A 19,582-nucleotide genomic window follows, 5' to 3' on the forward strand; every position below is an offset into this window, starting at 1 on the left:
CTCGAATTAAGATATCTCCTAATTATGTATTCTTGAGTCAGGAATCTCTTCATTTGTTTGTCTGAAGCAGTAAAAAAAAAAGTTTATTTTAAGTTATATGAAACACTAGAAAATAAACACTAATAATCTAGGGAGAAAGAAAATAGATCAGTGGTTTCAGGTGAGGACGGCATGGAGAGACAAGATGTAGGATTACCAAGGTGCAGAAGGAAACTTTTGAGCATGATGGATATGTTCCACCCATCCATCCATGAGGATGATGTTCACTGCCTTAACTGTGGTGATGGGGTCATGTGTGTATACTTATGTCAAAAGTCATTAATGACTGTCCTCTTGCAATTACTGAATGTCAATTAAGCTTCAGTAGACTGTGAAAGGAAAGACTACAAGAACGCAAGCCTACCGCAGTCCTGAGGTTCTAAAGGTACAGCTGGTGGGAGCGGCCCGGCCACGCAAGCTCCCCCTATCCGCGATCACCAATCAAATCCCCTTTTGGGGAAGTCAGCTGACTGCGGAAGCCTATGGACTGCGGAAGCGGGCAGAAGCAAGAGGCTTCCTTGATGAGACGGCGTCTTCTCCGTTAGCACGGCCGGGCTTCCTGAGGCCTTCAGGATTCGGTGTTTTTTTAATCCTCAGAGCACAGCGGCACCATGGAAGAATTCTAAGCAGGCAAGTGATTTAAACTGGTGTTCCTTTTGAAACCGTATTTTGAAGTTGTGTGGGAAAGTGGGCTCTCAGAGGATGGCAAACAACCCGTGGAGAGGCTGTAGTGATTTTTCCTCTTTGGTCTCCACATTTAACCGTGAACGCTTGGAAGGAGGGACCTGTTTTGTGCTTGTTAATAAAGTTTCCTTTCCCTGCATGCACCCGTTCCCCACGGTTATTGGTCAGTAAATTTTTGTTGAAGAAATTTCCCAATTTCTATTAAAAAATTAATATTTCCTAGTTTCTGAATAGCAGAAAACTTACCTTCTGAAATTATACCAACCTATGATAAATCCCAAGTTTTTTAGTACATGCCTGTGGTATATGAAATGTAACAACTATAAAAAGAGTTGTCAAAGCAATATAAAATAAATAGTCTGTAATATTCAAATAATGCAATAGATAGAAAATAATGATAAAGTAATAACAATAGCAATAATAATAAAGCAGTGCATTATAAGCACCACAGTTTTCTAAGAGCATCAAATTTATCCTCTCATCTAGTTCTTATGGGACCCTATGGGGCAGATATTATTAATATTATTGCCATTTTAGGTAGGAAAACCGTGGCATGATGAGAGGTTAAATAAATTGCAGGTAGTATCAGTGCTCCTAAGTGATAGCACTGGGATTTGAATATCTTTAACATTCCAGAATTTGCACTCCTATGATGAATTTAAAATCATTTCAAAAATCACCACTCAACTCTGGTTCCATAATTTACTAGCTCTGTGATCTTGTGCTATTATCCCACATTAAGTTTCACTTAGAAATTGTAAATGAGAAAATTCATAAAAAGCACTAAGAAAATGCTGAGCATGGTGTACATATGAGCTGTAAGTAAAATGAAAAGATATTTTTAAATTATGCTATTGTTGTTATTGCTCAAATTTGTTTATTCTCTTGAAGACAAGACTGTTTCTTACTGTCAATATTTTATGTTAATTTGCACTTCACTGGTATTAAGACATTTGAAGTCAGGTAGTATTAAGAAATGAGTAATACCTAAAAATTACATAGTCCATGAAATTCGGTTTGCAAATTTCAGGTCCACAAAATTCAGCATCACAATAAGCAACTAAGTGTTAACTCCTACTTTCCTGAAGAAATATATACAGATTTCAATTGTGGATACATGTTTTGTTCATATCCTACAAAAGGACTTGGATGCCTGAGAAGAAGCTGAAGTAGACTATATTTACATGCAGAACTAGTTTGATGATTATGAGGATCAAGTCATTCAAAACCTAGTTTTGACAGAACTGAGATTGCTAAAGTAGTCGTCTTTAAGATGAGTATGGTTTGAGACCTTTAATATTCATCATTAATAAAAAACTCCATGACATTTTTCAAAAGAACATTTGCCCAGGTCATTTGACCAGATGCCAAGTTAAATCATTAAGGCATGGCCAACTGCCATTGCATATTTCTTTTTCCATTAATATCTTAGATTTTTCAATTTAGAGTAACCTGAGATATCCTTTTTTTTTTTTTTTGAACATTGAATTTACAAGTGAATATCAAAATATCAGAAAATGCCTTTCCCAAACCTAGAAATTCTGAGGTCTTTGAAAACTATCTTTTTGAAATGGGGATACAGTTGATAGAGGAAAGTGTTTCTGAGTTTTGAATAATTAAATTCTGGATTAAATTTTCCACTTAAAATTTTTCCATTGAATAGGCCAGAAGCTGCTTTTCTTGTTGTTTGTTGTGGTGGTAGAGGTTGTTATTCTCTTTTAAATGGTGAGGGATTGAAATTAAGTCCATTTTATAGAGTTAATCTGTTCATTTTTTCTTATGTTACAATTTCACAGAAACAAATACGGTATGATTTTTTTTTTAACTTATCCAGACATTTTAATGGCCTTTACCATTTTTCATAATTGGAGGTAGGGTGAATCCTTTCCAATCTGTTTCAAAATATAACAAGAAGAGGTGTTGTGTCACATCCCACAGAGTACACATCCATGCTTTGCTATCATAAAAATTTCTTGTTACTTCATTGTATTGTATCGTTTGTTTGCTTGTTGAAGAAAATTAGCAGTAATGTATTTGAATGGTGCTTTGATATGATTTTTAAAAGGCTACTGAAATTAAGGAATAATAGAGTAAGAAAATGAAAATAAAGATTGACCTTGACAGTATGCTATTAACTAGATTTGTTCCTTAGCTCATAGTTTATGTATGTTAAATTAATATATCATTCTAACTATATTAGAAAGCATGTTTATCATCCAGTGGCAAAATGTCTCCAAGTTAGTTTCATCCCATCTATATTTTATTATTTTCAACATGCTGTATATTCAGTTGTACAGATTGCTGTTGTTCAGTCACTAAGTCTTGTCCGACTGTTTGTGACCCCATGGACTGCAGCATGCCAGGCTTCCCTGTCCTTCACTATCTCCTAGAGTTTGCTCAAATCATGTCCATTGAGTCTGTGAGGCAGTAGAGTCATCCTCTGTCACCCCTTCTCCTCCTGCCCTCAATCTTTCCCAGCATCAGGGTCTTTTCCAGTGAGTCAGCTCATCAGGTGGTCAAAATGTTGGAGTGTCAGCTTCATCATCAGTCCGTCCAATGAACATTCAAGGTTGATTTCTTTTAGGATTGACTAGTTTCATCTCCTTGCTGTCCAAGGGACTCTAAAGAGTCTTGTCCAGCACCAGAATTCAAAAGCATCAATTCTTTAGCACTCAGCCTTCTTAACAGTCCAAATCACACATCCATACATGACTACTGGAAAAACCATAGCTTTGATTAGATGGACATTTGTCAGCAAAGTAGTGTGTCTGCTTTTTAATATGCTGTCTAGGTTGGTCATAGCTTTTCTTCCAAGGAGCAAGCGTCTTTTAATTTCATGGCTGCAGTCACCGTCCACAGTAATTTTGGAGCCCAAGAAAATAAAATCTGTCACTGTTTCCGCTTTCCCCCATCTATTTGCCATGAAATGATGGGACTGGATGCCATGATCTTAGTTTTTTGAATGTTGAGTTTTAAGCCAGCTCTTTCACTCTCCTCTTTCACTTTCACCAAGAGGCTCTTTAGTTCCATTAGACTGGTATGATCTGCATATCTGAGGTTATTGATATTTCTCCTGGCATTCTTGATTCCAGCTTGTGAGTCATCCAGCCCAGCATTTCATATGATGTATTCTGCATAGAAGATAAATAAGCAGGGTGACAGTATACAGCCTTGATGTACTCCGTTGCCAATTTGGAACCAGTCCATTGTTCCATGTCCATCTAACAGTTGCTTCTTGACCTGCATACAGGTTTCGCAGGAGGCAGCTAAGGTGGTCTGGTATTCCTGTCTCTTTAAGAATTTTCCACAGATGTTGTGATCCACACCCAGGTGGCACTGGTGGTAAAGAATCCCCCTGCCAATTCAGGAGACACAGGAAATGTGGGTTCGATCCCTGGATTGGGAAGATCCCTTGGAGAAGGACATGACAACCCATTCCAGTATTCTAGCCTGGAGAATTATGTGGACAGAGGAGCCTGGTGGGCCACAGTCCATGGGATCACGAAGAGTCAGACACAACTGAGCATGCCCACACTCTGCATGGCCCTGGTGCTTTTGCTAGTGCCTTAGGGAACTTAGGACACAGTCAAAGGCTTTAGCTTAGTCAAAGAAACAGAAGTAGATATTTTTCTGGAATCCCCGTGCTTTTTCTATGATCCAACAGATGCTGGCAGTTTGATCTGTGGTTCCTCTGCCTTTTGTAAATCCAGTTTGTACATTTGGAAGTTCTTGGTTCAGAAACTGTTGAAGCCTAGCTTGAAAGATTTTGAGCACTACCTTGCTAGCATGTGAAATGAGCATAATTTTATGCTCATTTAGTTTGAACATTCCTTTGCATTGCCTTTTCAGGGGATTGGACTGAAAACTGACCTTTTCCAATCCTGTGATCCCTGCTGAGTTTCCCTAATTTGCTGGCATGCTGAATGCAGCACTTAATATCATCGTCTTTTGGGATTTGAAGTTGCTCAGCTGAAATTCCATCACTTCCACTATCTTTGTTCATAGTAATGCTTTGGTACACTTGACTTCAGATTCCAAGATGTCTGGCTGTAGATAAGTGACCACATCATCGTGGTTATCTGGGTCATTAAGACCTTTTTTTATATCATTTATATAGTGGTATTCTTGCCACCTCTTCTTAATATCTTCTGCTTCTGTTAGGTCCTTGCTGTTTTTATCCTTTGTTGTTTATATTTGCATGAAATATTCCCTTGGTATCTCCAATTTTCTTGAAGAGATCTCTAGTCTTTCCCATTCTATTGTTTTCCTCTGTTTCTTTGAAGTGTTCACTTAAGAAAACTCTCTTATCTCTCCTTGCTATTCTCTGAAACTCAGCATTCAGTTGGATATATCTTTCCTTTCCTCCTTTACCTTTCACTTATCTTTTCTCAGCTATTTGTAAGTCCTTTTCAGACAACCACTTTGCTTTCTTGCATTTCTTTTCCTTGGGGATGGTTTTGGCCACCGCCTCCTGTACAGTGTTACGGACCTCTGTCCATAGTTCTTCACACACTCTGCCTACCAGATATAATCCCTTGAATTTATTCATCACCTCCACTGTATATTCATAAGGGATTTGTTTTAGGTCCTACCTGAATGGTTTAGTGGTTTTCCCTACTTTCTTCAATTTAAGTCTGATCTACTGTGTTGTCCTTGTAAATATTTATGTTTTAAAAATGTGATGTTTTTATTCAGCTACATGGAGTAGGATGTGGTAAACTGTTACACATCCTAAGGACTCAGATTATATTTTAATGCTTTGTGATTTATCTCATCCACGAATGTGATCTTCCCTACATGAGGTTTCCTTAGAACTTTACATATATTTATTTGTTGTAGATGATTTTATAATAATATAATTATTTTTGAGTACTTCCTATATTAGGCATGGTTGTAATGCACTATTTCATTTAATGGTCTTATTGTTCCAAGAGAAGGTTTAATTTCTGGACTTGTCAATCAGTTGCCAAAACTTACCCATTCAAAATACAACATATGTTTGTTTGTGTGTATGTAATATATAGGCATTTATGCTATGTTTGAACATTGAGAATTCAACTATTTTAAAGAAGAGTCTACTTTGTTATTTGTAACTAAACACAGTCACATGGCTAGTAATCAAAGAATAAGAAATAGAATTCAGGGCTTTCCAATTAGGTCAGTTGAATTTTTTTGCTTGGGAGGATTGAGGAAGACTTAAAAATCATGACAACAACCAGAGGACATAGAATTTAAGAATAAGAAAAGAAGAGAGGGGAATTTTCAGAAGACTGGATAGTCTCAGTCAAGTTCAGGATCTGACTATGTTGTGAGCCTATGTTAGAACTGTGATAACTCTTTTCTGTGGACTTAATGTAGCTGAAGTCTTGCCTTTTTAATAACAACATTCTGGTTACTTAAAATAATGAAGATATAAGGGTTATAATTGATTTGTCTCTCATACCATTTGCATATATATATACATATATATATATAGAGAGAGAGAGAGAGAGAAAGATCATGCATATGTGTGTGAGATTATCAAAACCCTTCTCAACTTCTAGCAAATTTTTAGTGAACTAAAAATTACTTAATAGGTCAAATGCTTAATGAATCTTTGAAAAGCTTCTAATCACACTTCACCTGCAACTAAGTCATTAAAAGAATATGATTTCCTGTATATCAGTGACTGAAATTTATTGTAAAATGGGTTTACTAATTGCTGAACCTGTGTTTGTTGACTGCTTTATATAGCATATGCTATTCATTGATTTATTTTTTTGATTTAAAAAATTGCTTCTCCTTTCAAGGCATAAGGATGTGAAATAGCATTAATTGTACTAGGAATATATATGTTGTGTATATATATAATTCTGTAATAAAAATGAATTGCAAACACAGTATTGCATATTATTTCGTTATCCACCAGAATAATAGCAATCTTAGCAGAAGAACCAAAAGACTCTTAATGTTAAAAAGAAAGATAGTATGGGTAGAAACCAACACAATACTATAAAGCAGTTATCCTTCAATTAAAAATAAAGTTAAAAAAGATATATGATTGTAATCTATATGAAGAAGAGGGAGAAAATTCTAAAATCTATATGAGTAATACTCAAGGATTTGCCTTCTTAGACTAAAACTAGCAATAGCTACAATCATAAGGGTTTTATTTTGGTAATTATAAAGCACAATTGAAAATAAACATAACAAAAATTAAATCTTAATTTCCATTCACTCATTCTCTTAACAAATATCTTTAGAACCCTGGATATAATAATAATACTGAAAATATTCATAACTAGCATCTATTAAGCACGTATTACATAGTAGGAATTGATGTAGAGATTGTGAATAGTGTGAGGAAAAAGACAGTATCTACAGTGAAAGGCATAACTAAATTTACTTTCCACCATGTATTATTTTTCCTTGTTATTAAAGTTGTCTAAGAATTAAAGTGTTACAATTAACTGGATTTTCTGATTAAGAATGTTTTCATTGTTGAAAAATTTTGATAAAATAGTTTTGGCTTCCCCTCTTCCTCTTAATGTGTTTAGAATGAGAAGCAAAAAGAAATTTCCTTGACAGTACACCCTATAACGTATCAAGAAGAGATTCAGTAAGATCAAGATGGCAGAGTAGAAGGATGTGCACTCATCTTCTCCTGCGAGAACTCCAGAATTACAACTCACTGGTGAATAACCATTGGCAGGAAAATGTTGGATCCCACCAAAAAAAGATACCTCACATCCAAGGGCAAAGGAGAAGCCCCATCAAGATGGTACAAGGGACAAAATCGCATTTAGAATCAAACCCCATACCTACCAGAGACACTCGGAGGACTCAAACAAAACCTTGTGCTCAACAGGAGACCCCACAGAGACTGAGCCAGACCTGACTGTGAGTGTGTGAGTGCCTCCTGCAGAGGTGTGGGTCAGCAGTGGCCTGCTGTAGGGGCAGGGGCTCTGGGTGCAGCAGACCTGGGTGTGGCATAAGCCGTCTTGGAGGAGGTCACCATTAACCCCACCATAGAGCTGCCAGAACTTACACAGGACTGGGGAAACAGACTCTTGGAGGGCACAAACAAAAGCTTCTGTGCACCAGGACTGAGGAGAAAGGAGCAGTGGCCCCACAAGAGACTGACTCAGACTTGCCTGTGAGTGTCCAGGAGTCTCTGGAGGAGGCGTGGATTGGTGGTGGCCTGCTTCAGGGTCAGGGGCACTGAATGTGGCAGTGCATGAATGGGACCTTTTGAAGGACCATTATCTTCATTACCTCCACCATAGTTTGGTCTCAGGACAAACAATAGGGAGGGAACACAGCCCTACTCAACAGAAAATTGGATTAAAGATTTACTAAGCATGGTCTTACAGTAGGAACTACAGCCTGAGCAACTTAAAATGCAGGAGTGTTTTTTGTTGATTGCTAAAATGTTTCTTTTGCTTCAGACTTGATGGCAATAAAGGAAGGACTCCTCTTTTTTTCGGATCCATTTCAAAACATCCTTTCAGGTTTACACACAATGCAGTTTTCTAGAAATTATACTTTGTCATTAATTTAAATTTCAAGTAGGAGTTGGTGGAAGTGACAAAAAAAGCAAAGGAAAATAAATGCAGCTCTTTCTATAATAGAATAATCTTTGTAATCTCTAGTGTTTGGTGTGATATAACAAATTTATTATTTCTTTAGAAAGATGTATTCAAGTGGAAAAGGATTCTTCCTCAATGAAAACTTTTAAGAAATTTGATTGAGATTGAATAAATAATTATCTTCTATCAGAGGGAATTTTGTAACTTTATCAACTCCCTGTTTCATGACTAAGCAAAGTCCACTGTACAATTTAAAAAATAAGAACCTATTCAATGCTTTGCTCATTTAGCACTGTAACCAGCAGAAATTAAGCCTATCTGTCAATTATAAGCATATGAACAGTTTTATTATCAAAGAGAATGACAGAATGCTCTACTTTAATGAGTAATGGCTGAGGCCAACTGCTACTTAATTCACAGATGACAGAACATCCTATTGTTGATGCTGTGTGTTTCAGCCTGGAAGCTATCACTTATAGATTTACTCTGCCCCTATTATAATGTAAAAGTACAAGTAAACCTGGAGCACTTAGCCAAATAACAACAAAAATGACCAGGAAAAATCATTTTATTAAGAGTCAAGCATGTGGCCTTAACCTTAGCAAGATTCTGTGTGATAGGAAATAAAACTCATATTACACCATGAAGACAGGGAGGAATAAAAACAAGCCTACAACTGTTACATATCTTTTTGTTCCTGTTTTCAAGTATTGTGCTAATAGAAATTCACACTTCCAAAGATATAAACCAAGTTACAGTGTTGAATTGTTAAAGAACATCAACATCACTGTTATATACTGTACATGGAAAAATAAAAAGCATAAGGAATGTTTACTTTTAGAAATTTACCAGTTACTTGGTATTCTCACAAAGTTTGCATGTTATAATTAAGAAAAAAATTTTAGCATTGTTACTATCTTGTGACAGTTTTATAGCACCTGTCCTACTGATTAGGTGCAGTTGAACTTAAATTGGCCAGTTAAAGGTAGATGTCTTATGTCAAATTAAAAAAAAATTTTTTTTCAGATTATTTCAGTCCAACTTTGGGCAGTCAGTTCAAATGCAACTCTCTATCAGAGTGATTTGTAATTCTGTCACTTCTCATTTACTCCCTACTCCTTGTTTAACCTGAGAACATTGAGAGACATATCTCTCAGAATTCACCAGTCTCAGATGTGTCGTAGGGCTCTTAACTATATTACCTTATATTCACAGCACAGTCGATATTAATAGTTCCATTTTGATCTAAGAAAAATAGAGTCTTAGAAAGATTAACTATTTACTCCATTACTGAATGCGTGACAGCCTCACAGACACTTCAAAGCTCTACAAGTAATATACTAATGTGTTAATTAATTTAACCCAGAATAGCCTTTGATGTAAAATCTTATTATTTTCATTTTATATCTGGAGAAACAGAAGCATAGAGAGATTATGTAACTTGCTTAAGACCACAGTGATAGGTTTTAGTTGAACCAGTGTCACCAGTAGTTACCAGTGATTAATGCAGTTTATCATTATCAATGATTAATGTAGTTCTCCAATGTCACTTTCAATAATTTTGTGAAATCTTACACTTTTTCCAGGATTTGTAGTTTTACTTTGCAATCATATGCCATTGTGAGTACTGAGACATGAATGTAATGGGGAAGACACTGGGCTTTAGAAGTAGGTCTAGCTTTGTGATCTACAACTGGAAGACCTTGTTTTGATTACATCTGTCATCAATATACAACAAAGGTCCATATAGTCAAAGCTATGGTTTTTCCAATAGTAAAGTGATGCTCAAAATTCTCCAAGCCAGGCTTCAGCAATATGTGAACCGTGAACTTCCAGATGTTCAAGCTGGTTTTAGAAAAGGCAGAGGAACCAGAGATCAAATTGCCAGCATCTGCTGGATCATCGAAAAAGCAAGAGAGTTCCAGAAAACATCTATTTCTGCTTTATTGACTATGCCAAAGCCTTTGACTGTGTGGATCACAATAAACTATGGAAAATTCTGAAAGAGATGGAAATATCAGACCATCTGACCTATCTCTTGAGAAACCTGTATGCAGGTCAGGAAGCAACAGTTAGAACTGGACATGGAACAACAGACTGGTTCCAAATAGGAAAAGGAGTATGTCAAGGCTGTATATTGTCACCCAGCTTATTTAACTTCTATGCAGAGTACATCATGAGAAACGCTGGGCTGGAAGAAGCACAAGCTGGAATCAAGATTGCTGGGAGAAATATCAATAACCTCAGATATGCAGATGACACCACCCTTATGGCAGAAAGTGAAGAAGAACTAAAGAGCCTCTTGATGAAAGTGAAAGAGGAGAGTGAAAAAGTTGGCTTAAAGGTCAACGTTCAGAAAACTAAGATCATGGCATCTGGTCCCATCACTTCATGGGAAGTAGATGGGGAAACAGTGGAAACAGTGTCAGACTTTTTTTGGGCTCCAGAATCACTGCTGATGGTGACTGCAGCCATGGAATTAAAAGACGCTTACTCCTTGGAAGGAAGGTTATGACCAACCTAGATAGCATATTGAAAAGCAGAGACATTACTTTGCCAACAAAGGTCCGTCTAGTCAAGGCTATGGTTTTTCCAGTGGTCATGAATGGTTGTGAGAGTTGGACGGTGAAGAAAGCTGAGTGCCAAAAAATTGATGCTTTTGAGCTGTGGTGTTGGAGAAGACTCTTGAGAGTCCCTTGGACTGCAAGGAGATCCAACCAGTCCATCCTAAAGGAGATCAGTCCTAGGTGTTCATTGGAAGGACTGATGTTGAAGCTGAAACTCCAATACTTTGGCCACCTGATGCGAAGAGTTGATTCATTGGAAAAGACCCTAATGCTGGATAGGATTGGGGGCAGGAGGAGAAGGGGACGACAGAGGATGAGATGGTTGGATGGCATCACCGACTCGATGGACATGGCTTTGGGTAGATTCTGGGAATTGGTGATGGACAGGGAGGCCTGGCGTGCTGCGATTCATGGGGTCGCAAAGAGTCGGACACGACTGAGCAACTGAACTAAACTGAACTGAACTCAATCCTCGGTTAGCATGAGAGAATCTTCCCAGCTGGAACATGTAGTTGTCTGGCAACCAGCTAATGCCTGATGATGATCAGCAAATGAGTAGATTGGCCAATATGTTCACAGCCTAATCATTTTCTTATTTAAATGACAGTTGATATCTTCATTCAGGGATATTAGTACATTAAAACAGGTTTTAGGTTTTGTTGTTGTTTATTTGTTTAGCCTGAGGAAGTAATAATCACTATAAGACATTAACTGTTGCTAGGGAGAGGGATCTAAGCATTTTTAGCTTTTTCTTTCACATGTAAATATGTAATCTAATTTGTTTTCCCAGTAATTTCCCCTATCAAAGCCAAAGATCTGAGCATCATCCTAAATTCTTTACTTTCTTGAAACCTGGGTAATTCAAACTGTACCTGTTCTTAGAAGATTTTAATTTTTGACATTTCTTATCTCTCTCATCTTTCTCTTCCTATTTGTTTGCCTGTTTAGATTCTCATAAAAACAGACAAGCATTCAAACTGATCTCTCTGTGCCCAGACTAACTTTATTTATCCCTTTCCCCCTTTTTCCCTATTTTTAAAATGAGTATTACACATCATTTTCTTGTTCAGCATGCTTCAGTATCTTTACATTCCACTCCCTGAAAAAATAATTTCAGGATTATTTCTTTCATTCCTCATTCAATGAGGAAGGAGATAATGAGCTGAACAAAAAGTTTTTTATAGACCCTTTGCTGTGGTGTTGTCCCTGTTAGAAAATCTGGCCTCTAGGAGAGGTCTTCCTCACTGGTCAACTGGGCAAGTGGAGGGGGAACAAGGCTTATGTGTAAAATAATCCTGAATAGGACAGATCACATTTACCTTGAGAATCATTCTCAAACAATTTTCAGTTCTTTCTCTCTTCATTTTCCTTTGTGTCTTCTCCCATGCACTCTCGTTTCTTATTATCAGTCAGCAAAGATAATGGTGGCAAAATTTTAGATAAAAATGTAAGTTGGAAGCTGCCGAAGGAGAGCTTTTGATCAACACTTACTGTGGGCTTCTAGGAACAATGTCTAACACAGAGCAAAGGAATTTCTTCCTCTGGCCTAAACCAGTCCAAGATTATGCTGGTGCCAGAAATAAAGATCTTATGTTAAGAAAGTTTCAAATTTGTCTTGTATGTGTGCTATATGCTAATTTTTTCCAGAGACCTCAAGATTGGTGACAGTGGCAAAGTAGAATTAATTCTAAGGTTCAGAATTTTGATCCCTGACCAAGGAGATATTTATTATACTAAATGGATGAACATTTGAAATAGGGAGATCTTGGGTCCTGTTTAGTTAGTCTTTTTCATTCTTAAAATAATTTCCCCTGTGTCTCTGCTCACCCTTCTTCCTGACTACCTGAATTTCCTTCTCTGTTTCAGCATGTCTTTAAAAATCCCTCTAAAATGTATAAAATAATACTTTTCTGTAAGTATTCAGTCAAAAAAATTCTTACTGAATTTAAATTAATGTATCTAAACCTAGGAAAATACTGTAAGCCCTGTAGGAAATCAGTCCTGGATTTTCATTGGAAGGACTGATGCTGAAGCTGAAACTCCAATACTTTGGCCACCTCATGCAAAGAACTGACTCACCTGAAAAGACCCTGATGCTGGAAAAGATTGAAGGTGGGAGGAGAAGGGGACAACAGAGAATGAGATGGTTGGATGGCATCACTGACTCAATGGACATGAGTTTGAGTAAACTCTAGAGTTGGTGATGGACAGGGAGGCCTGGCGTGCTGCAGTCTATGGGGTTGCAAAGAGTCGGACACGACTGAGTGACTAAACTGAACTGTGAATATTCATTATTTATTTGATATTTAGAATAATCATCAATTCTTTGCCTGTTGAGGAAAATCTCAAAGGAGTATCAGATTTGTTAAATGTTAATAAATGTTAACATTTATTTATATCTTTGCATATTAAACATGCTTCAGTATTTAACAGTTTCCCTTAGTAATCAAAACACAGTTTGTTTCTTTCAGATCTTTTCCTAATGTTAGAAGAGTTTTGAAATGTAGATATAGTCAATGTGAACATAATTAAAACATCTAAAATATATTTAGTCACGTTTTTAAAGTTGATGTTAAAGCCACAGTACTCTGCACTCTAACTCAAATCAGATATTATTATATAAAAATTTTGATGAGTTTTCTCATGCTTGTACCCCAAAATCATTATCCAAACTCATCCTTTGGTAAAGTCTAGAGACAGTCCACTCAGGACTATTGGCAGTAATAGTTGTGGGACCTGGATTTCTCCAGCAGGTGTTAAAGTAAATCTCCCTACCCAGAAAACACAAACTGTCACATCGCAGAGGGACAAGCAGCAAGCAACTGTTTAGTAAGAAAACCAGAACCATGAGCTGAAAGTGAAGTGGAAGTGTAATCTGAATAAGGACAGGAGAAAAAAAAAGTAGAAGAAATTTCAAGGTATTCATAAGCGATAATGTCATTATTAAAGATTGGCCACATGTTTTACGATTACTATTACTTTGAGTTCTATTAGCTAATGTCCAAATTGTTGCATTTAGAAAACCAATTTGCTAAATTATACTTTAATAACCTGAAAGACTTACATCCTCAAATGTTAATTTGATATCAATGGTTTAGACACTAAGGCTCTACAGCACAGAGTATCCTGTTGTAATTGTGAAGTCCTGAATTTCACCTAGATTGGAAATACTATCCGACTGCCCATGACCTATGAGAATTCTTCCTTTTCAGTCAAGCATATATGACACTACACACTGCCCTTTGTTAATGTGTTTGGCTTTACATGATGCTTGTAAAAATCACAAAAAGACTATGAAAAACAAAGAAAGTTAATAATTAATAATTTTGAAATTCTTGATTCATGAAAAAAGATATAAAATAAGAAAAATGACATAGATGATGAAGTAATTGCCTGGTTTAAAAATCATGACACTAGTGGGAGGGAAGGATAAAGAGAGGAACCACAGACATTGCTTTAAAAAAATTGAAAAAAAAATTACAGGCAAAAAAACACAGATTTCTATAATGCCCCAAGAATTGTAATTTATGTGATTTGAAAATGTAATTTTTTAAGATCAAGTATATTTGATCACTTTGCTCATTTGTACTTATCTGTGTTCTTGCCTGATAATTTTTAATCATTTAATTATCTTATCAATCACTGTTCCCCTTTAGTTCTTAAGTGCTACTAAAAAATATCTTCAGAGTTGGAAAGCAAACTTGATTTGCTCTTCCTCCCCCCCCCCTTTTTAACTAGCAAAGAATAAGCCCAACATCACTGAAAATTATGTATTAGATTTTTAAGAGTAGTTAAGTGTTCATTAAACTTTCACCTCTAGCTTTTACTTGTAGAATATAGTGGAAGAAATGTAATCAAAAGAACAAAGGTGAAAATGATATATATTGGAGCAACCAGAACTGAGCATGTCCTCAGTGGATTAGTTTCTTATTTACAGTCACCTAAGGATAAGCTAGTGAGAAAATTCTACACATACACACCGAAATTTATTTAATGATTCCAGAAACTCCAGAACATAATTCCTACTTGATTTACTATGATTCACAGTCATACATATAAAGAAGTAGAAGGAAATGAACTTAAACACTTACTATTGCCACCAACAAATGCATTATTTTTTTCCATGGTTATTTAACTTTGAGAGATCTGCATATTGATATTCTGGGCTAGGAAAGTTTCTGAAAATATGATGAAATCATTAGCTTGTGTGGTTTATTTCACCAAATATTAAGCTTTTTAAAATACTAGAAACTATAAAGATAGTGAAAATGCCAAAAAAGGGGGGAGTATCAGAGGATTTGCTTTAAGAGTACAAATGGTATCCTGCATAATATCCTAGAACAGGAAAACAGACATTAAGGACTGACTAGTAAAATTAAAAATACTGAGTTTAGTTAATAATAATATACCAAACTTGGTTTTATAATTTTTAATTTTATTGAATTGTTATGTTTTTCTAGTTTTTTCTAGAATACAAAGACATAAATCAATTAAACTTTATTCATAACAAGACAGTATTTTAACCTCTCAACATTTGGTGTGTTTGAAGCTTTAATAGCTGAGTAAATTAATAATATGAAACAGCAATCTCAATAAATGTAGAAATCATATATATATATAATGCAATATTTTTACACATAAAAATATGTGAAGATGACATAAACTTATCATCACTATTCTTTACAGTTTTCTTTAATGGACTGTTTTGTTAAAATGTAACACAACTAGACAATGCTCTTATATCTGAAGTATTAGATGTGTTAGGAGGTAATATTGATACCTTGTTAGGAATTGGTAATTAGGAGATAGAGGCTCTTCATAAGGACTAAGAAATACATAATAGAGATCATTTATTAAAGGAAAAAAATCATCATGTGCTGTGCTTTGTCAGTCATATACTTACCATAAAATATTGACCAAATATACAAGGTGATTGTAGTACATGGAAGTTACTTTCTGAGTTAAAAATAAGGCACATTAATCTATGTCAATATTTACTACTTCCAATTGTTATCTCTTTATATTTTTCTCTTCAGGTATGACAAACATAGACAACATATTAAAAAGCAGAGACATCACTTTGCCAACAAATATCCACATGCTGCAGCTGCTGCTAAGTCGCTTCAGTTGTGTCCTACTTTGTGCGACCCCATAGAAGGCAGCCCACCAGGCTCTGCCATCCCTGGGATTCTCCAGGCAAGAACACTGGAGTGGGTTGCCATTTCCTTCTCCAATGCATGAAAGTGAAAAGTGAAAGTGAAGTTGCTCAGTCATGTCTGACTCTTAGCGACCCCATGGACTGCAGCCTACTAGGCTCCTCCGTCCATGGAATTTTCCAGGCAAGAGTACTGGAGTGGGTTGCCATTGCCTTCTCCAAAACATCCACATAATCAAAAGCTATGGTTTTTCCAGTAGTCAGGAACAGATGTTAAAGTTGGACCATAAGAAAGGCTGAGCACTGAAGGATTGATGTTTTTGAATTGTAGTGCTGGGGAAGACTCATGAGAGTCACTTGGACAGCAAGGAGATCAAACAGTTAATCCTAAAGGAAATCAAACCTTGGAAGGACTGATGCTGAATCTCATATACTTTGGCCAACTAATGCGAAGAGGCAACTCATTGGAAAAGACCCAGATACTGGGAAAGACTGAGGGCAAGGGAAGAAGGGGGTGACAGGATGAGATGGTTAGATAACATCACTGACTCAAGGACATGAGTTTGAGCAAACTCTGGGAGATAGTGAAGGACAGGGAAGTCTGGCATCCTGTAGTTCATGGGGTCACAAAGAGTCAGACACAGCTTAGCAACTGAACAATAACAATTTGGAAAATGCTGAAAAAAATTATGAAAATTAAAATCATTAGCATCAAAACCTCCAGTATATAGTTTGATGTTTTATACAAACACACACAGACAGGTATATCTTAAATTGGGTTCATACTGTTTATCACATACTTTTATCTTGCTTTTTTCACTTAATGTCCAATTATGAAATGCTGTCCAAAGTCAGCACTGCAAAAATCATCTCCATTATTTATCGTACAACAGTAGTACCTTTTCATGGTAAAATAATGTCTTCTTCAGTTTGAGATCTTCCCTTTCTGTATTATATTTTCTATTTGAATAATCTATAATTAATAAAAATTTGGTATATCTTTTTACCACATCCAACCCACTCAACACTGTAGACCAATTTACACAGTATGATATGGCATTTTGGACAAAATGATCTACTTCTCCCAAAGTCCCTTAGAGGTGACTCCATCCTTTCAGTGGTTGAAGACAAAAACCAGAGTCACCCATCATCTTTCTTCCATATCTCAGAACTAACCTATTGACCAATTCTGTTAGTTCTACCATTAAAATGTATTTAGAATCCAACCACTTCTCACAGTGTCTTTTTCCATAATTAACTCAAATGGTGTCTGATCAGCCATCATCTTTTGCCTGGAATATGGAAACAGGACCCAAAAGGCCTCAACGTTTTTGTATGTACAGTTTTTTTCACAGAGCAACTAATCTAGTTTAAAACAAGACACTTACCTGCACAAAATCCTCCAATAGCTCTCTAATTTTCTCAGGGTTAAGTTCAAAAGCGTTTATATGTTCACCAGTTTCTTGCATGACCTGTTCTCAGACTATGACTCTGACGTGAAAATAAAATAACTCATTCTAAGAGTGACCAGGTCTTTTTCTAATTTGGTGTTTTCTCTCCTTTTTTTTTTTTTTTTTCTATCTGGAAAGCTCTTATTCAGAATATTCTATTCTCATACATTCATGTCATTCAGTTCTCTGCCCAAGTCAGAATTGTTTCTAGACATTTTCCTTTAGATACTAACCCACATGCGAGCGCTCATTATACTCTAATCCAACATTTTCTGACATTACAGATTTATCACAAATTGACATATTCTGTACTATCAGTTTGCTGAGTGAGTGACTCACCTACAGTCTTATACATTCTATGAGTCACTGCTATAGCTACAACAGCTAGAGAAGTGTTCAATAATTATTAGTTCAAAAAAATGAAAATATATGTACAAATTATGCTATGTAGAAATTATGCATAACTATTCTATATATATGGAGAAGGAAATGGCAACCCACTCCAGGACTCTTGCCTGGAAAATTCCGTGGATAGGGGAGCCTGGTAGGCTACAGTCCATGGGGTCACAAAGAGTCAGACACAACTAAGCAACTAACACACACACATTCTATATATTACCATCTATAAGATATATTATATGCACAATGTTTTGCAATTTCATATCATTTCAAAATTTGAATATTTGCAATTTTATTTATTGTTCAGTCACTAAGTCATGTCCAACTCTTTGCAACCCCAGGGACTACAGCATGTCAGGCTTCCCTGCCCTTAACTATCTCCAAGAGTTTGCTCAAATTCATGATCACTGAGTCCGTGATGCCATCCATCTCATCTCATCTCTCATCCCTTTCTCCTCTTGCCCTCAATCTTTCCCAGCACCAGAGTCTTTTCCAATGAGTCAGCTCTTCGTATCACATGGCCAAAGTATTGGAGCTTCAACTTCAGCATCAGTCCTTGTCCAGCCAATGAATATTTAGGGTTAATTTCCTTTAAGATTGACTGGTTGGATCTCCTTGCAGTCCAGGGGACTCTCAAGAGTCTTCTCCAATACCACAACTCGAAAGCATCAATTCCTTGGTGCTCAGCCTTCTTTATGGTCCAACTTTCACTTCCGTACATGTTCAGTTCAGTTCAGTCGCTCAGTCGTGTCCGACTCTTTGCAACCACATGAATCACAGCACGCCAGGCCTCCCTGTCCATCACCAGCTCCCGGAGTCTACCCAAACCCATGTCCATCAAGTAGGTGATACCATTCAACCATCTCATCCTCTGTTGTCCCCTTCTCCTCCTGCCCCTAATCCTTCCCAGCATCAGGGCCTTTTCCAATGAGTCAACTCTTCGCATGAGGTGGCCAAAGTATTGGAGTTTCAGCTTCAACATCAGTCCTTCCAATGAACACCCAGGACTGATCTTCTTTAGGATGGACTGGTTGGATCTCCTTGCGGTTGGATCTCCTTGCAGTCCAAGGGACTCTCAAGAGTCTTCTCCAACACCACAGTTTAAAAGCATCAATTCTTCGGTGCTCAGCTTTATTCACTGTCCAACTCTCACATCCATACATGACCACTGGAAAAACTATAGCCTTGACTAGATGGACTTTTGTTGGCAATGTCTCTGCTTTTAAATATGCTATCTAGGTTGGTCATAACCTTCCTTCCAAGGAGTAAGCGTCTTTTAATTTCATGGCTGCAATCACCATCAGCAGTGATTTTGGAGCCCCCCCCACCCAAAAAAAAGTCTGACACTGTTTCCTCTGTTTCCCCATCTATTTGCCATGAAGTGATGGGACCAGATGCCATGATCTTAGTTTTCTGAACGTTGAGCTTTAAGCCAACTTTTTCACTCTCCTCTTTCACTTTCATCAAGAGGCTCTTTAGTTCTTCTTCACTTTCTGCCATAAGGGTGGTGTCATCTGCATATCTGAGGTTATTGATATTTCTCCCAGCAATCTTGATTCCAGCTTGTGCTTCTTCCAGCCCAGTGTTTCTCATGATGTACTCTGCATAGAAGTTAAATAAGCAGGGTGACAATATACAGCCTTGACGTACTCCTTTTCCTATTTGGAACCAGTCTGTTGTTCCATGTCCAGTTCTAACTGTTGCTTCCTGACCTGCATA

General features: G+C 36.8%; 1 long non-coding RNA gene across 1 annotated transcript in view; it reads left to right on the forward strand.

Annotated features, from left to right (window-relative positions):
• Window positions 1-507: 507 nt before the first annotated feature.
• The window catches only part of LOC145503581 (uncharacterized), a 217,037-nt gene continuing 197,962 nt past the window's right edge, over window positions 508-19,582 (forward strand). The window contains exons 1-2 of the long non-coding RNA XR_014051574.1: window positions 508-669; window positions 3,816-3,994. This is a non-coding gene — a long non-coding RNA (uncharacterized LOC145503581). The remainder of the gene's footprint in view (window positions 670-3,815; window positions 3,995-19,582) is intronic.

Source organism: Giraffa tippelskirchi, chromosome 4, assembly GCF_054371585.1.
Source record: "Giraffa tippelskirchi isolate mGirTip1 chromosome 4, T2T-mGirTip1v1.2.pri, whole genome shotgun sequence".
Lineage (NCBI taxonomy): Eukaryota > Metazoa > Chordata > Mammalia > Artiodactyla > Giraffidae > Giraffa > Giraffa tippelskirchi.